The sequence below is a fragment of the Balaenoptera physalus genome (genome assembly GCF_965194825.1).
Source record: "Balaenoptera physalus genome assembly, chromosome: 9".
NCBI classification, from domain to species: domain Eukaryota; kingdom Metazoa; phylum Chordata; class Mammalia; order Artiodactyla; family Balaenopteridae; genus Balaenoptera; species Balaenoptera physalus.
The window spans coordinates 38,532,984-38,546,560 of record NC_138888.1 but is presented as its reverse complement, the minus strand read 5'-3'; positions in this window follow the sequence as shown (position 1 = coordinate 38,546,560).

Sequence of the window (13,577 nt, the reverse complement as noted above, 5' to 3'; positions counted from 1 at the left end):
AGGGACTTTAATGAAAAGGAAGAAAAAGATATAATTATATATAACTGATGGAGAGGAAAATAGAGAGAAAGAAGGGTTGTCAGGGCAAAGAGAGAAAGAAATCAATGAAAATGAGCAGTCCTTCCTTAATACCAGCTAAAAAATCAGGAGAGTTTAAGTGCAATTGAGGGTAAAGTATTTTAGATGGATTACAGAGGAGGTAAAAGGAACATTTATTGCTTCCCACTCCAAAAATAATGGAAAGATTAGAGTCCATTTCTCCTTCCAGACTAAGACCCAGAGAGAAAAAGAACAAAAGTCAGAGCATAACTAGAGATGTTTTTATGAATGCCTATGCAAAATGTGAAAAAAAGTGACCAGCATATGGATAAATACTTTGCAATAATAAACCTTGAAGCTTGGAGCAGAGAGGGACAAACTAAACCAAAGTCAAGAGCACAATTAAGGGTAAGAAAAATCACTGTCAATAGTATTAGGCTTGAGAGGCCTCTAGAAAAGGTCATAGAAGGTTTACATTAAACATAATCAGAAACAAAACAAAAGGAGAAAATGAATAGAAAGGTTTGCATTGCCAGAGTAATGGGAGGTTAGTGCCTATTGTTTTGGAAGGACATGCAGAAATAACATTGCACAAATATTCTTTGTTTCAACAATAGAGATATTTCTAAATTGGTGGACATTATTAAGTATAAAAAGATAGAGAAAGGACAAATATTGTTTAAAATCTGCAAAAAAAACCCCAGAAGAGCAACCTCATTCTTGGAAAAAATGCAGTTAGGAGAATCCATGAATCCAGGGAAATCAAATTATTTTGCCTTATGCAGGAAGGCAAGACGACTAATTTTTAAATTCACTCATAAGAGAGGACACTGAGGACAAATATTGACTTTTCAATTCTGAAAAATCAACTCTTATGAACAGGTCAATTTGAGATGACTCTCCCAGAATAGAACTTTTAATTCTAAATTAATTACACTCTTTAATGCAATGAAACTAGTGTGCACACACAGACACACACACACACACAAACACACCCCTTTGCCCATCTATTAAAACCTTTTATTTTCCTGCTCTTCACCACCCTTAGCCCTTTATTCACAGTTTGACGTTTTGAAAAGATAGTATTTGTAACAGTATGAAATGTAATAAAAAATAAAATTCAATAATGCATCAAATCAGCTGAATAAAATTGTGTTACATAAGTTACAGTTCCATTTGTTAGGTGATTTTGTAAAACTTTTTCATCAAGCTAAAAATGTAAGAAAAAAGAAATAAATGAAAAAATGAAGAAATATACCATTACCACATACAGTTTTAGTCTTCCAAATATAACGTTTTTGCTTGAGATATCAAATATATGGGATGAGTAGGGCAAATGTATGTGGAAAAGTGCTTGTTTTGAATTCCTTAGTGTGTCTAATATGCCTTCTGGGGCTTTGTTCTCCATTTCCTCTCTTGCCTGGGTTTAGAAAAACCACTGGGTCATTTTAAGTCCACCTTCTACTTCACACAATGACTATTTGGCACTACTGACCACTCCATTCTTAAACTCTTTACTTTCTTGTGTTTCATGGCAGTTCTTTACACTGACACCCATTTTTCTTCTCTGGCCATTCTCTATCAGTCTCCTTCCTGATTTTTCTAACTTTGCATTTTGTGGGCAATATCATTTATATCAATAAATTCCACTACCACTAATGATCATCAAATCTATATCTCCACTCTAGGCCTCTCTTCTATCTCCAGACCCACATATCCAGTTCTCTGTTGAACATCAGCACCTGATGTGGAATTCAGTAATATTTCTTTGAGCACATCCTCTTTCCTCCAATATTGGCTCCACTTAAAGCATATCTCAATCATATTAATGACTGTAATCCAGTTTCCCAAGGTGAAAATCTTGCAGTCACCGTATGCTGAAGTTGACCATATAATTTAATTTTTCATTCAAACTAGGATATGTTTGATAATGAAATGGGAACTCAGTAAATATGTTGGTCAATTAGGATGTTCAGTTACACTAGAATTGTCCTCCCTTTACTTAAACTAATTGGTCATTTAGTCTGGAAAACTTCTTGATATTTTTCAAGCCCATTTCCTCTTATTCAGGTCCTCATTATCTCATCTCTAGACTATTTCAGGCTTAACTCATCTTTCTGCTTCTAACAATAAGTGCTTTTAACATTGCTGTTGAGGTTAATTTTCTAGATCCTAAATCTGATTATGTTATCCCTTGTTTAAAATCCTTTGCTGTCTCCTACCTGCCTTTCAGGATAATATTGTACCTCTTTAATATAATATATACATGTAAGCCCTAAATTATCTAATTCCCAGCTACTTTTGAACAATAGGTTGCATAATAGTTTAAAAACAGAGCCCGGTGTGTGCCTAGATTGCAGAAAGCTAGAATGAGCACTGTTTTCTCCCAACAGTTAGAAAAATCTGGATTAACTATAAAGTCATAGCTTTTATTGACTCCATCAGATTGCTGAGGTTATGAGGCAATGACGTAATCTGAATCCCAAAGAGAGGCAAGAAGAAATCCAAGAAGAGATGGAACGTAAGGACTTTCTCACATGAGGATAGCATGGGAGGAAGAAGCATTATCTACCGTATAAGAAGATAAGAAGAAATTAGGTTAAAAGAAAATCAGTGAGTTTCTCTAATTAAGTGTGGACTACTGTGACAATATAGAATCTCTGGAAGTTCTAGACCCAAGTGGAATTTGCACACATCATAGTTTCTTTTCCATGGACCTTCATTCATTGCTTGTAAGAAAGACTGGGAGACCAAAAAGAGCCCCCCAAGGTAGTGCAGACATGAAGGAGATTGGCCATCACTGAAGGAAAGGTATGGAACCCTACACCCCTACCCTCAGCCTTCTCACATATGGAGCAAAAGTCTAAAGCCACTGGGGAAGGCCAGCAAACCCTGTCACCTTTAGGGTACAGGTGAACACCCATTGATGCTACAGGAAGGATAAAGGGAAAAAATCCCTCTACATTAGAGAAAGCAGCAGAAAAGAGTCTGAGACCCAGCATCCTATTGTAATACCACTAGCGAAGGGGGAGAAAACACTCCTAACAGATACAAGTTAGACTTTGGCTGACGCGGGGAGAAGTTAGACTTTGGCTGACGTGGGGAGAAGGGGCATAAATCCTGCCCTGGGCTCAGGCACAGAGGATCTGCTTAAGATCGAGACTGGACTGGAACGACAGAGAATATGTCTATCCCTACTGGAAGCCTAAACTACACCAAGTAACAGGCTACAAAATTCTGTTGCTGCAGTAGGGGAAGAGCATGTGGAGAGAGACAGAGAGAGAGAGCGTGTGCACTCCCTTTGTTGTACAGGCATTCAGAGAATGAGGGTAGAACAAAATCACTGAGGGAGGAAATAAAACCTTGTGGTACTCTAGCCCTCACCCTAAGCAGAAGGCAATGCTAGAGGAAATTGAAGCCTGTGGTACACTGACAATAATCAAAGCCAAAACAAAATCCAAATTTGGCTCAGCTTCTTACTGGATTGACTCAATACCCACACTAATGGCCTGAGAGAAGAGTGCCCATTTCTTCTTCACATATAACATTTCTCAGGTCTAAATGTTATTTACCTGAATCTCTACTGGTTTACACATTATGTCCCTCATGGAATAAATAATTATGAGACACACAAAAAAGCAAGGGGAAAAAATATAGTCATTGTCAAGAGACATAGCAATCAGAAGAACCAGACTTAAAATGACCCAGATGTTAGAACTATCAGACGTAATATTTAACATAATATTATTTATAATAATCAAAAAGTAAAACAGCAAGAAAAATGTCTACCCACCAGTGAACAGATAAACTGATTATGGAACTCACATAATGGAAGCTATTGAAGCAATAGAAAAGAAAGAACTTCGGATATATGCCACCATATGGATGAATATCAAACGCATTTGTCGAAATTCCTAGACTGTCAACACTTAAAAGGTGAATTTTATAACATGTACATTTTACCTCATAAAAAGCTGAACTTGAAAATAAAATCAGGGGAAAATTTCTGTCTTCCTGGTTTTGAATCTGACTCTACAACCTATTAACTATACAACCTTATCAACTTATGTAGCCTTTCTCTGCCTGCATTCCTACATCTACAAAATAGGGAAAACAATGAAGACAGGATACCTACCTCACAGAGTTCCTGCAAAGAGTCAAAACATGTAATATACATAGAACAAACTACCACTTAAATATTTGCTATTATTATTAATTTTCCAACCTCATCACCCACCAATGCCATGTGGTAGCATGAATCTAGATATTCTAATTATTTAAGATTCCTCTAATCCATCCTATAATTTCATACCATGTCTTTAATACTTAACTTCTTGGAATGCGCTTTATCATCTTACCCACAATTCCCAGCAGTACAAACTTCTCATCATTAAAGACAGAGTTTGTATGTCTTCTCTGTAGGCCTTCTCTACCATTTTCCACTGCTATCCAAGTGAAGGAGATTAATTCCCACTCTTCTTTAATACATATCTCCATTTTTGCACTAATCACACAATATTGTAATTATTTTTTGAATATTCTTCTCCTCTCATATTATGTCATTGAATAGAAGCCAAATTGTATTTAATATTATGTCCCAGATCTTAGTTCAGGGCATGACATGTGATAGATGCTCAATAAATATTGGAATGACTGAATGGATATAGGAATCTATTATGGTTCACTTCAATCCTGGCTGGTAACTATTAAAATACCAAGACTAAAGAAGCACCACAGAAAGAAGTTATCTGGAATATCAGAGCATGTAAAGTCAATCAGTACAATAGGACCTGCTCCTCTTAGAAGCTGGAATCTGCAAGAGGCCAGGAACTTCAGTGATGGATTAGTGATGATGTAAGTGTCAGATATCACAGCAGGTAGAAGGAAAGACCCTTAACAGACTACTATAGGCAACTAAACAGAATCCAGTACATCAGAATCAGACTGCAAAAAGGCTTTGCGAGAGTCTGTTTCCATAAGCCTGCTGAGTAACCCAGGCTCTCAGCCTTACTAGCTTTATTAACTTGGTTTAAGTTAGAATTGGTCAACTTAAGGCTTGACAGCCTCATTTGCCTCTTAGAAAAGTTTGGTTGGTTCTTATCATGAATGTGTAGAGTGCCAAGATCTGCCTTCACCTTTATTTCAGTCTCTAGGTATGACCTTGTTTTATGTTTCTGAACAGTTGCAGGAGGCTTAGGGAGGTTACTGCCAGTAGAGGCTAGTGATGGATCACCTGAGGGCATGATACAATGTTACGATGCAGGTGCAAAACTGCGAACTAGTGAGCATGTGGTACAGTGAAGAGGCAGAGCACTTCAGGAGCTGAGTAATTGCAACATATGTGATTCTGAAAACATGAAATGGTGTATTTTAGTTCATGTGCTTAAGAAAATCCAGAAGTGACTCTCAGGAGGTGTTTGTTACCCCCAGTGACACCTCTGCTAAGGACATGTCAAGAAAAGCCTTTGCTGGGATGAAGGAAGCGGCTCTCACGGAAACTCCCAGACGTACTAAGAGTCTATTTCTTTCTACCATCATTTGATCCTTTCCTGTTGAATAAACTGTAGTCCACAGAAATTTGGAATTGCATTTTTATCCTGCAGCAGCTCTGCTATCCTTCAGTGGGAGAATATAGTCATTTTCTCATAAGATTCTCTTACCTGTCGTTATTAGGCTGACAAACCACTTTAGACCAGTATTTTGCAGATACTCTCATCTGGGTGAGCCTTTGATTCTCTGATCTATATTAGAGGTCAAAATAGGTCAAAAAATTAAGCATTTGGACAGGTAGAATATGTATTCAGGAACTAAGGAGCATACAGATTTTGGAAATTTATATATATAAAATGCTGAGGCCTAAAAACTCTCGCTATCTGATCTCAGGAACTAAAAATATTTGGAAAGCAAACAATACTTTTATACATTATCAGTTTGGACAGATTTCTTGTGTAGATCAATATGCAACTTATGTTTATTATTAAAGTATAAAATATTTATTTATCTCTTCTTAAATGTTTGGAATTAAAGATGAGTGAGATTTTTTCTGTAAATGTTGAGCTCACAGTCTGGAGTAAGAGGTTGCTGACTGCCATGTTGAAGGGCAAATGACAATATTTCATAGTCATATATAGTTAGGGCTAGCCGTCAAGATGCCATAAGGTGACCCTGGTTTTAAACCAAGTTTATCTCCCAATAAGGTGTTTTCTTGCCCCAGCTAAATTTAGTCATATGTCAATGTGTCTGTGAGCTATGAGCTGTTAGCTACTAGAAATTTAAGAAAGAAATATGCCCACAGGGATTTAGGTAAAGAGGTCAAAGCATTTGTCAAAATTTTCCTGGAATGAAACACTGATGATCTGAACATTTCCTTGTATATAAATTTTATCTCTAAAGAATTAAATAGAACAATAATTATTGAACTCTAGTTAATGATATGCATGCTGAAGTGTCATGTTTGCAACTAACTTTGAAATGCATCCCAAAATAAGATAAATTGTAGGATGGGTACAGGGACATGTATGTGGTAAATCCAGTATAGTAAAAGAGTAACTGTAGAATCTTAATGGGAGACTATTACTGTACGTTATACATTTTAATAATTTAATTTAGAAAAAAAAGGGACCAGCCAGGTCAAGAGTGGGGGCTAAGGGGAGCTATCATAAAATAAAGCTCAATAAAATACAACAAAGAGACTTAAGTCTGGTACCAATTTGGCAAAGAAGAATTATCCTATCTATAAGATGAATGTGAAAATCAGATTCCAAGATAAAAATCTGGGTTTGAAGCCAATAAATGTTGATCAAAAAGCAAAGACAGAAGTTCACAGGTTCACAGGAACACTGATGGATAGATGTTACTTTTTTTTTTCTTTTTGCCTTAGACCTTGTCCCCGAGAGCATGTTTTTCTCAATTTTGAATGCAAGGTCTTCTAAACCAAGCATTTCATAAACATACTTGAACAAAATTTCCTAATTAACATATATTTTCTGATTGTATATAATGCATCAAGATAGGCAATCATGCTTCATGATAAGCTTCCAATTGGATAAAACTCAAAATCACACTCTATCCTTAAAAGAAATCATTTCAATTGGGTAATAAGTGCTCACAATAAGCAGTTTTCCATGATTACAAAAAAAAAAGTTCTGATTGGGAAAATATGCTTACTATAGCAAGCTCTATGTAGCAGTTACATAAATTGTCCTTCATTTCTCATCCAATATACAAAATTGTTAGCTTTCTATGCTTCTTATGTGGTTGCATGTCCTTCTCTGAAGGGTCACATGACCTGGGTAACAGAGCATAGATAAACAAAGGCAGAAACAGGAGGCATGCTGAAAAATGGGCAGAATTATTCTCCTGAAGTCTCTCCTAGCTATGAAAAAGCTCTAGAATGTTTGGGATTAAAATCCACCTGATATTCATTTCTTCTTCCCACTTCCTTGCTTGGTATGAGATTGATTTTCAATAAATGTGGTTAAATGAATGACTGATATAATTGGTAATCAGAAAGTTAAAGGGGGAGAAGAGTCCAAATTTAGGGAAGAATAGTACTGATATTAATAAACATATATTTGGTAATAGAAATAAAAGAAAACATATAACAAGCATGTGTAAAAAATGGTTATGGTAAGTCAAGAAGAGAATTAAAATCAAACAAAGTTTAACTTATTGCTGGAACTAATGGTAAAGATTTAAAAGAGCAGTGTTCAGTTTCAACATGCTATTACCTCTTCTTTCCTCCCTAAACGCTGTTACCTGCTTCTTCCTCTCAACATCACAATGAACTGAACAAAGAAATGAGCCAGAATTTAAGACAATTATCTGCAGGAGCAGCAAAAACTATAAAGGTCTTATCAACAGGCCTGAAATGTTGATTAATTTCTGGGAGATATGAGGCTTGTCAGCCTTATAAGATAAGGTTGTTGTGCTGTCAGCTCGTTACACAACGTGAGCAAAAGCTGCTCAATGTAAAAGTGGGCAGTTTTCATCCAGTAAGTGTCTGTGTTTGTCCGGGCCTTGTGAGAAGCAAGCTATGAGAGAAAATGGGGAGGGATCCAAGGGAGGCTGGGAGAGCCATCAGATCAGGATTCAAATCTGACCCTGAGTGAGGAGAGAGGACAGGAAGGAAGCAATTGGGTGGAAACATCTTAGATTGAAGTTCAAAGGAAAGTTCATTTCCACAAGGCTGTTGAGGAGCCAAAGGCTGCTGTCCCAGGATTCCTGCTTCTCTAAGGAACAGGCCTGCCTTTGAGTCCCTGCCACTCTCTCTCATTGGTAGGAGCAGCCTGTGGGGAGTGTGGCTTCCATTAAAATGGGGCAACAGATGTCAGAACACAGCAGCTGGGGCTCTCTGTGAACTCTGCTCCTCGCGGGCCAGGCCCGACTGTGCGCCCTCATGGCCTCCACAGCCCACACTTGCTCCACCCCACAGATTCAAGGAAATCTCCTCCATTGTCCCCACGGGCCTCTCTTCCCCAGGAAAATTTTAAATAATGTCAACAATTTGAATTTTGAATAGGGAAGTTTGTGAGAAGAAGAATAGATAGCCCCAGCCTCCGCAGTTGATCTGGGGGCCACCATTGTTCCCCATTCTCTCCCTCCTCCATTATTTGTTTCAAAATCCCCTCATCCCGGGCTATCACCTTGCCAGTTAATGGTGCTGTATACATGATGGTATGACCTAAACCTTCATTTCTGAAGGCAGTAAGCTCTTGACAATTACCCTCTTGGTCTGGTGTTGCTGCACTTGTCCATTCACAGTTACAGCGGGGCTGACTCCCATTTGTAAGAGCAGCCCTACCTCATCCTGGGATCAGTGTCAATTTCCCATGCTCGTGACTCCTCTTCTTTCCTCTGGGCCCTGGGAGCAAAGAATCCAAAGTGCCCAGGCAGCAAACACAGCTTGTACCTCGATGGTGCCCACAGTATATAACTGCCATTAGGAGGCATGGGAACAGCATCTCCCCAGTCAGAATCTATTGCTTCTTGCTAGATGAGACAACAAGTTCTGGTGTGATAACAAGTATTACTTTTGTGATATCTTTCGGACTTTTTCTTTTTCATTGGAATCCTAATGCCATAAAATCACCTTGGAATGAGCTATAATTTTCCCTCCTTCCAATGCACACTCAGATAGTTGAAAGAAATAAATGAAATAATGCATGTAAAAGAGATTAGTGCTTGACACAAAGTAGGACTAAATAAATATTGAATGTTTATCCAAATCTTTCCCGATGATAAGCTATATTTATAATGAACACTGTATTTAATATTGCTATTGTAGCATCAGTTTTTCATTTAACACACAATAATAACAATAAAAAGCCAATTTGTGTCACACACAGCGCTTGGCATGAGCATGAAAAGGAAGGGGTTGCCTTTAAAACATTTAGCGTTGAACTCTGTGTTCTTGTGTCTCTCTTTTTTTTTTTTTTTTTTAATTAATTAATTTATTTATTTTTGGCTGTGTTGGGTCTTCGTTTCTGTGCCAGGGCTCTCCCCAGTTGCGGCGAGCGGGGGCCACTCTTCATCGCGGTGCGCGGGCCTCTCACTATCGCAGCCTCTCCTGTTGCAGAGCACAGGCTCCAGACGCGCAGGCTCAGCAATTGTGGCTCACGGGCCCAGTCGCTCTGCGGCATGTGGGATCCTCACAGACCAGGGCTCGAACCCGTGTCCCCTGCATTGGCAGGCGGACTCTCAACCACTGCACCACCAGGGAAGTCCGTGTCTCTCTTTTATACTCAGTCTATAAACATGCCATGGTGGCCCCTGTCTTACACAAATAACTTAGACCTTACCACTTAACAAAAAGTTAAAATATCCTTGAACATTTGAACATACTATTATTGAAATGAGGGCATTTGTTTTTTTTCAGGAGAAATTAACAAAAAATGCATTACCCCAGAGTCATTTCATTATATTGTTTGTAGTTTGGTAAGTAGCACAGTTTTCAACTAGTTCATAATGGATGTTTAAATTTGCATCTAGATGTTACTCATATTTTGGATATTTAATAAAGCAAACAAGTATTCATCTTCCTGAAACTTTCTGTATTAAAAATATGGGATTTTTTAATTTCAGTGGCTGATTAAAACTTTTCACTTTATATCCTCTGTGGTTTACACTGTCTGATATTAATTAGCAAGAATTCATTAAAAAAGAGTGTATAGTATATCTCAGTGAAAAATCAGTACCATTAGTAACACCAAATTCTCATTCCCCAGAAGCAAAAAAAAAAAAGAAAATTATACTTTTTTCTTTGGTCTCTCTCTTGGTCCTGTCACAATATCTTGAATATTTTGAATATTTTGCTTTAAATAACATTCCTACCATGGTATTCTGTACAATTACAGTAAAAGCTCTATTCTTATTTAAAAAAACCAGCTTTGTAGCAGTGTTTAATTTACTGAAAAAAAAAAAGACTATTTGAGCAATGAAAAATCTCCTCTAAACAAAAAAATACCAGTTGAAGAATAGAAATAAACATCTTAAATCTTTACAGTGAAAAGGTGAGACAAGGAGAGTCAGAGGAAGAAGGATAAAAGAATGGGCAAGGGAAGAAACAATAGGAAATCAGAACATAATTATTATGAGATATACAATGTTGGGGACATTTTCAAAGAACTTTTATTCCATGTTATAGTTCAAACTTAGCATATAAATAGCAAGTTCCAAAAATGGAACTTTAAACTATTTTCTCAATTATTGGTTTGGAGTTTGGAAGGGATGCAGTTCCGAGATTGTTCCTACTGACTAAAACATAGAAGGGGACAGGACAAAAGGTTTTTGGAGGCTGACTCCAAAGAATTTTTAAACTTTTTTGTCACTTTTGAAATGGATGGTTTTATTATCATTTTTATAAATAATCCACTCCTCTTTCAGAAATATTAAAAGAATAAATTAATTTCCTTTTATTTTGTACATTATTATTTTCAGGATAGAAAAGTAGTGCTTATAATTTCGTGACCACAAAATAATAAATTAATTTGTATTACACTATAATGGATTGGGACCAGCTCTAGGGACTGAGCAAAGAGGGCAGGTTTTACGGGTGCCCTAAGGGAAGAGGCTCCAAAATCTTACTAATGAATACATTTCCCATGTCGGCTGGCCATGGGACCTGAAATTCTCAGTAGAGTCACTGTCAAAATTAAGGATTCCAGAAAGCCTCAATAACAATGCAAATATTTCACCAGCAGTGAAAATACTAATCTACTATTATTAATTTTAAAAATTTTAAATAGCTAGCTGCCACTTCTTAAAATATATGAATTTATTGAAAAGACATGAAAGGGAAATGCAGAAAGAATGTGTCAGGTCAGGTGTGGACCCAGGATACTGAAATAGCTTCTGAGATTGCGAAAGTGTAACAAATAAATCTGTGTTAGGTATTGTCATCTGGCACCTCTGTGGAATGTTCTACTCTGTTCTACTCTCTTCCTGTTTAATCCCCCCTAAATCCTCCTTAAAACCTCCTAAATCACAGGGGCTGTATGGCTAAAAACTACATTTCCCAGATGCCCTTGCAACTAGTTTTCCAGATGAGATTAGCTTCCACCATTGAGATGTCCTCATTAGAGTTTAGAAAATGAAGGATGTGGGGGTCATTCTTCCTTATTTAGTGGAGCAGGCCAATAAGCAGAATGCAGCAGATGTGCCACGTGCAAGAGCCTCCTTGTCTGTCTGCACCATTGAAATAGATGTGGGTGAAATGCCTCTGTGAGGTTGGCAGTGGTGCAGCACTTTCCTGACCACGAGGTGGCAGTAGCATTTCTTGACCTCTAACTTCTCACTCCAGAACAATTTTGTAAGCACCTTAATTCTGGTACTGAATTCCTTTCTGCTTAAAAACACTGAGTGATTCTATTCCCTGCCATCAACACTGACAAACAAGCTCCAAGGAGTCAGGAATTAGGAATACTAAAGAACTAACAAAGAAAGAAGGAAAATAGATGCAAACCACCTGTAGCAATGCTAGCTAAACAAAAGAGTTGCTTCAACCAGGGAATTTATATGTGCCACTTAATAGGAAAGTAGCCAATCCCCATGAAATACAATGAGAATCCTCTGGACACAGTAAGGAATGTAAGAGGGCAGCTACAAGTACAGGGTATTTGGGAGAGGCAGACTTTGTCTTAGGTCTGGATCTGAAGTGCCACGCCTAAGGGCAGTAGACTTAGATGGAACAGAGCAATAACCTGGTAGAAGGAAGGAGCAATGTGTGAGTAACTCACTCTCTCCACATGCAGCTTGTGGCTTGCTTGTATAGTTAAATATTAGAAAAGTTTGGCGCTGGGTAAGATTTTTCATTTATACGTCAGCTTTGACAATTCAACATTTTATGGCACAGACTGATACCAGTGGCAAGATTATCTTTCAAACTTGTAAGTGTTAAGAATGTTTTTGTTAAGAAAGAGGGAAGAAAACTTGGTAAGAAATTGAGGCCTAGGTCTCTTGCTACACATCTTTGGTAAGAAGTGGTAAAATCCTTATAGAAGGTTCTGGGGACAAGTCTTACCAATTGTCTTTGGAGGAAATAGACTTATCCCTAGGGGAAGTAGCTAAGTGGATAGACAGAGAATTCCAAGCTTCTATTGGCATCATTTACGAAAACTAAACCTCTAAAGGGCCAACTAGAAAATTGGAACAGAAAGAAATCAAACCTTTTTAAAATTACTGGAATGCCTTTTCTTCTTGTTCCTGTCGTCACCTGAGCAGATATATTTATTCACAAAGTAACTTGCTTATGACCATTGATCATCGAAAAGACTATAGAAGTAGTCAAGGGCCATGACCAGATGTCCAGGACATCCAGAGAGTAGTCTGTTTGTTAAAAAGCTAGGACACTTTATGGAAAAGTTCTGCAGAGGCTGGTGATCCCTGCTACATAGATCCTCAGATTAAATAAGGGTGTCTTATCACTAATTGTAGATACTGATGAATGGAAGGGATTATTTGGGTTGACCACAGATGCCCAATTATCTGCAAACATTTGTAAGCAGTCTCATCTAGATGGCAAATCAACTAAATTGATGCAGTGGGTAAAGGTGAGAGTTTGCCAGACTTACTCTGAGAGCACAACTCTTATAGTCCCACTCCTTCCTTGACTAAGAAATAGAACCCTCCCTCTGAAGCACAGGAATATGTATTCTTAGGTTGTCGTATGATGATCAAAAAGAGATACCCAATTTAATGCTAGTAACTGACCATGACAGAAGCTGTGAAGGGGAGTTCTCCAATCTCAAGCATCTTATGTAGCTATGCTCTTGGATGCCAAGAAATTATTCAGGTGACACACCTGATTTACTAGACCTGTTATCATTCATGGTACTAAATAATGAGAAGATCTGTGCTATCCAAAAGAAAGGTGGTACTACATAGGTGGAGGGAATTACAAAAGAATAAAAAGAACAATAACCAGCTTTATTGGGTGGGCTTTTAGAAGGCCGTTGAACAGTGTAAAGAAGAAGGGGGAAATTGACAGAATCCCTACCCAAAAACTCATAACATATTGTCATCTTTTGGGAGCTAAGAGA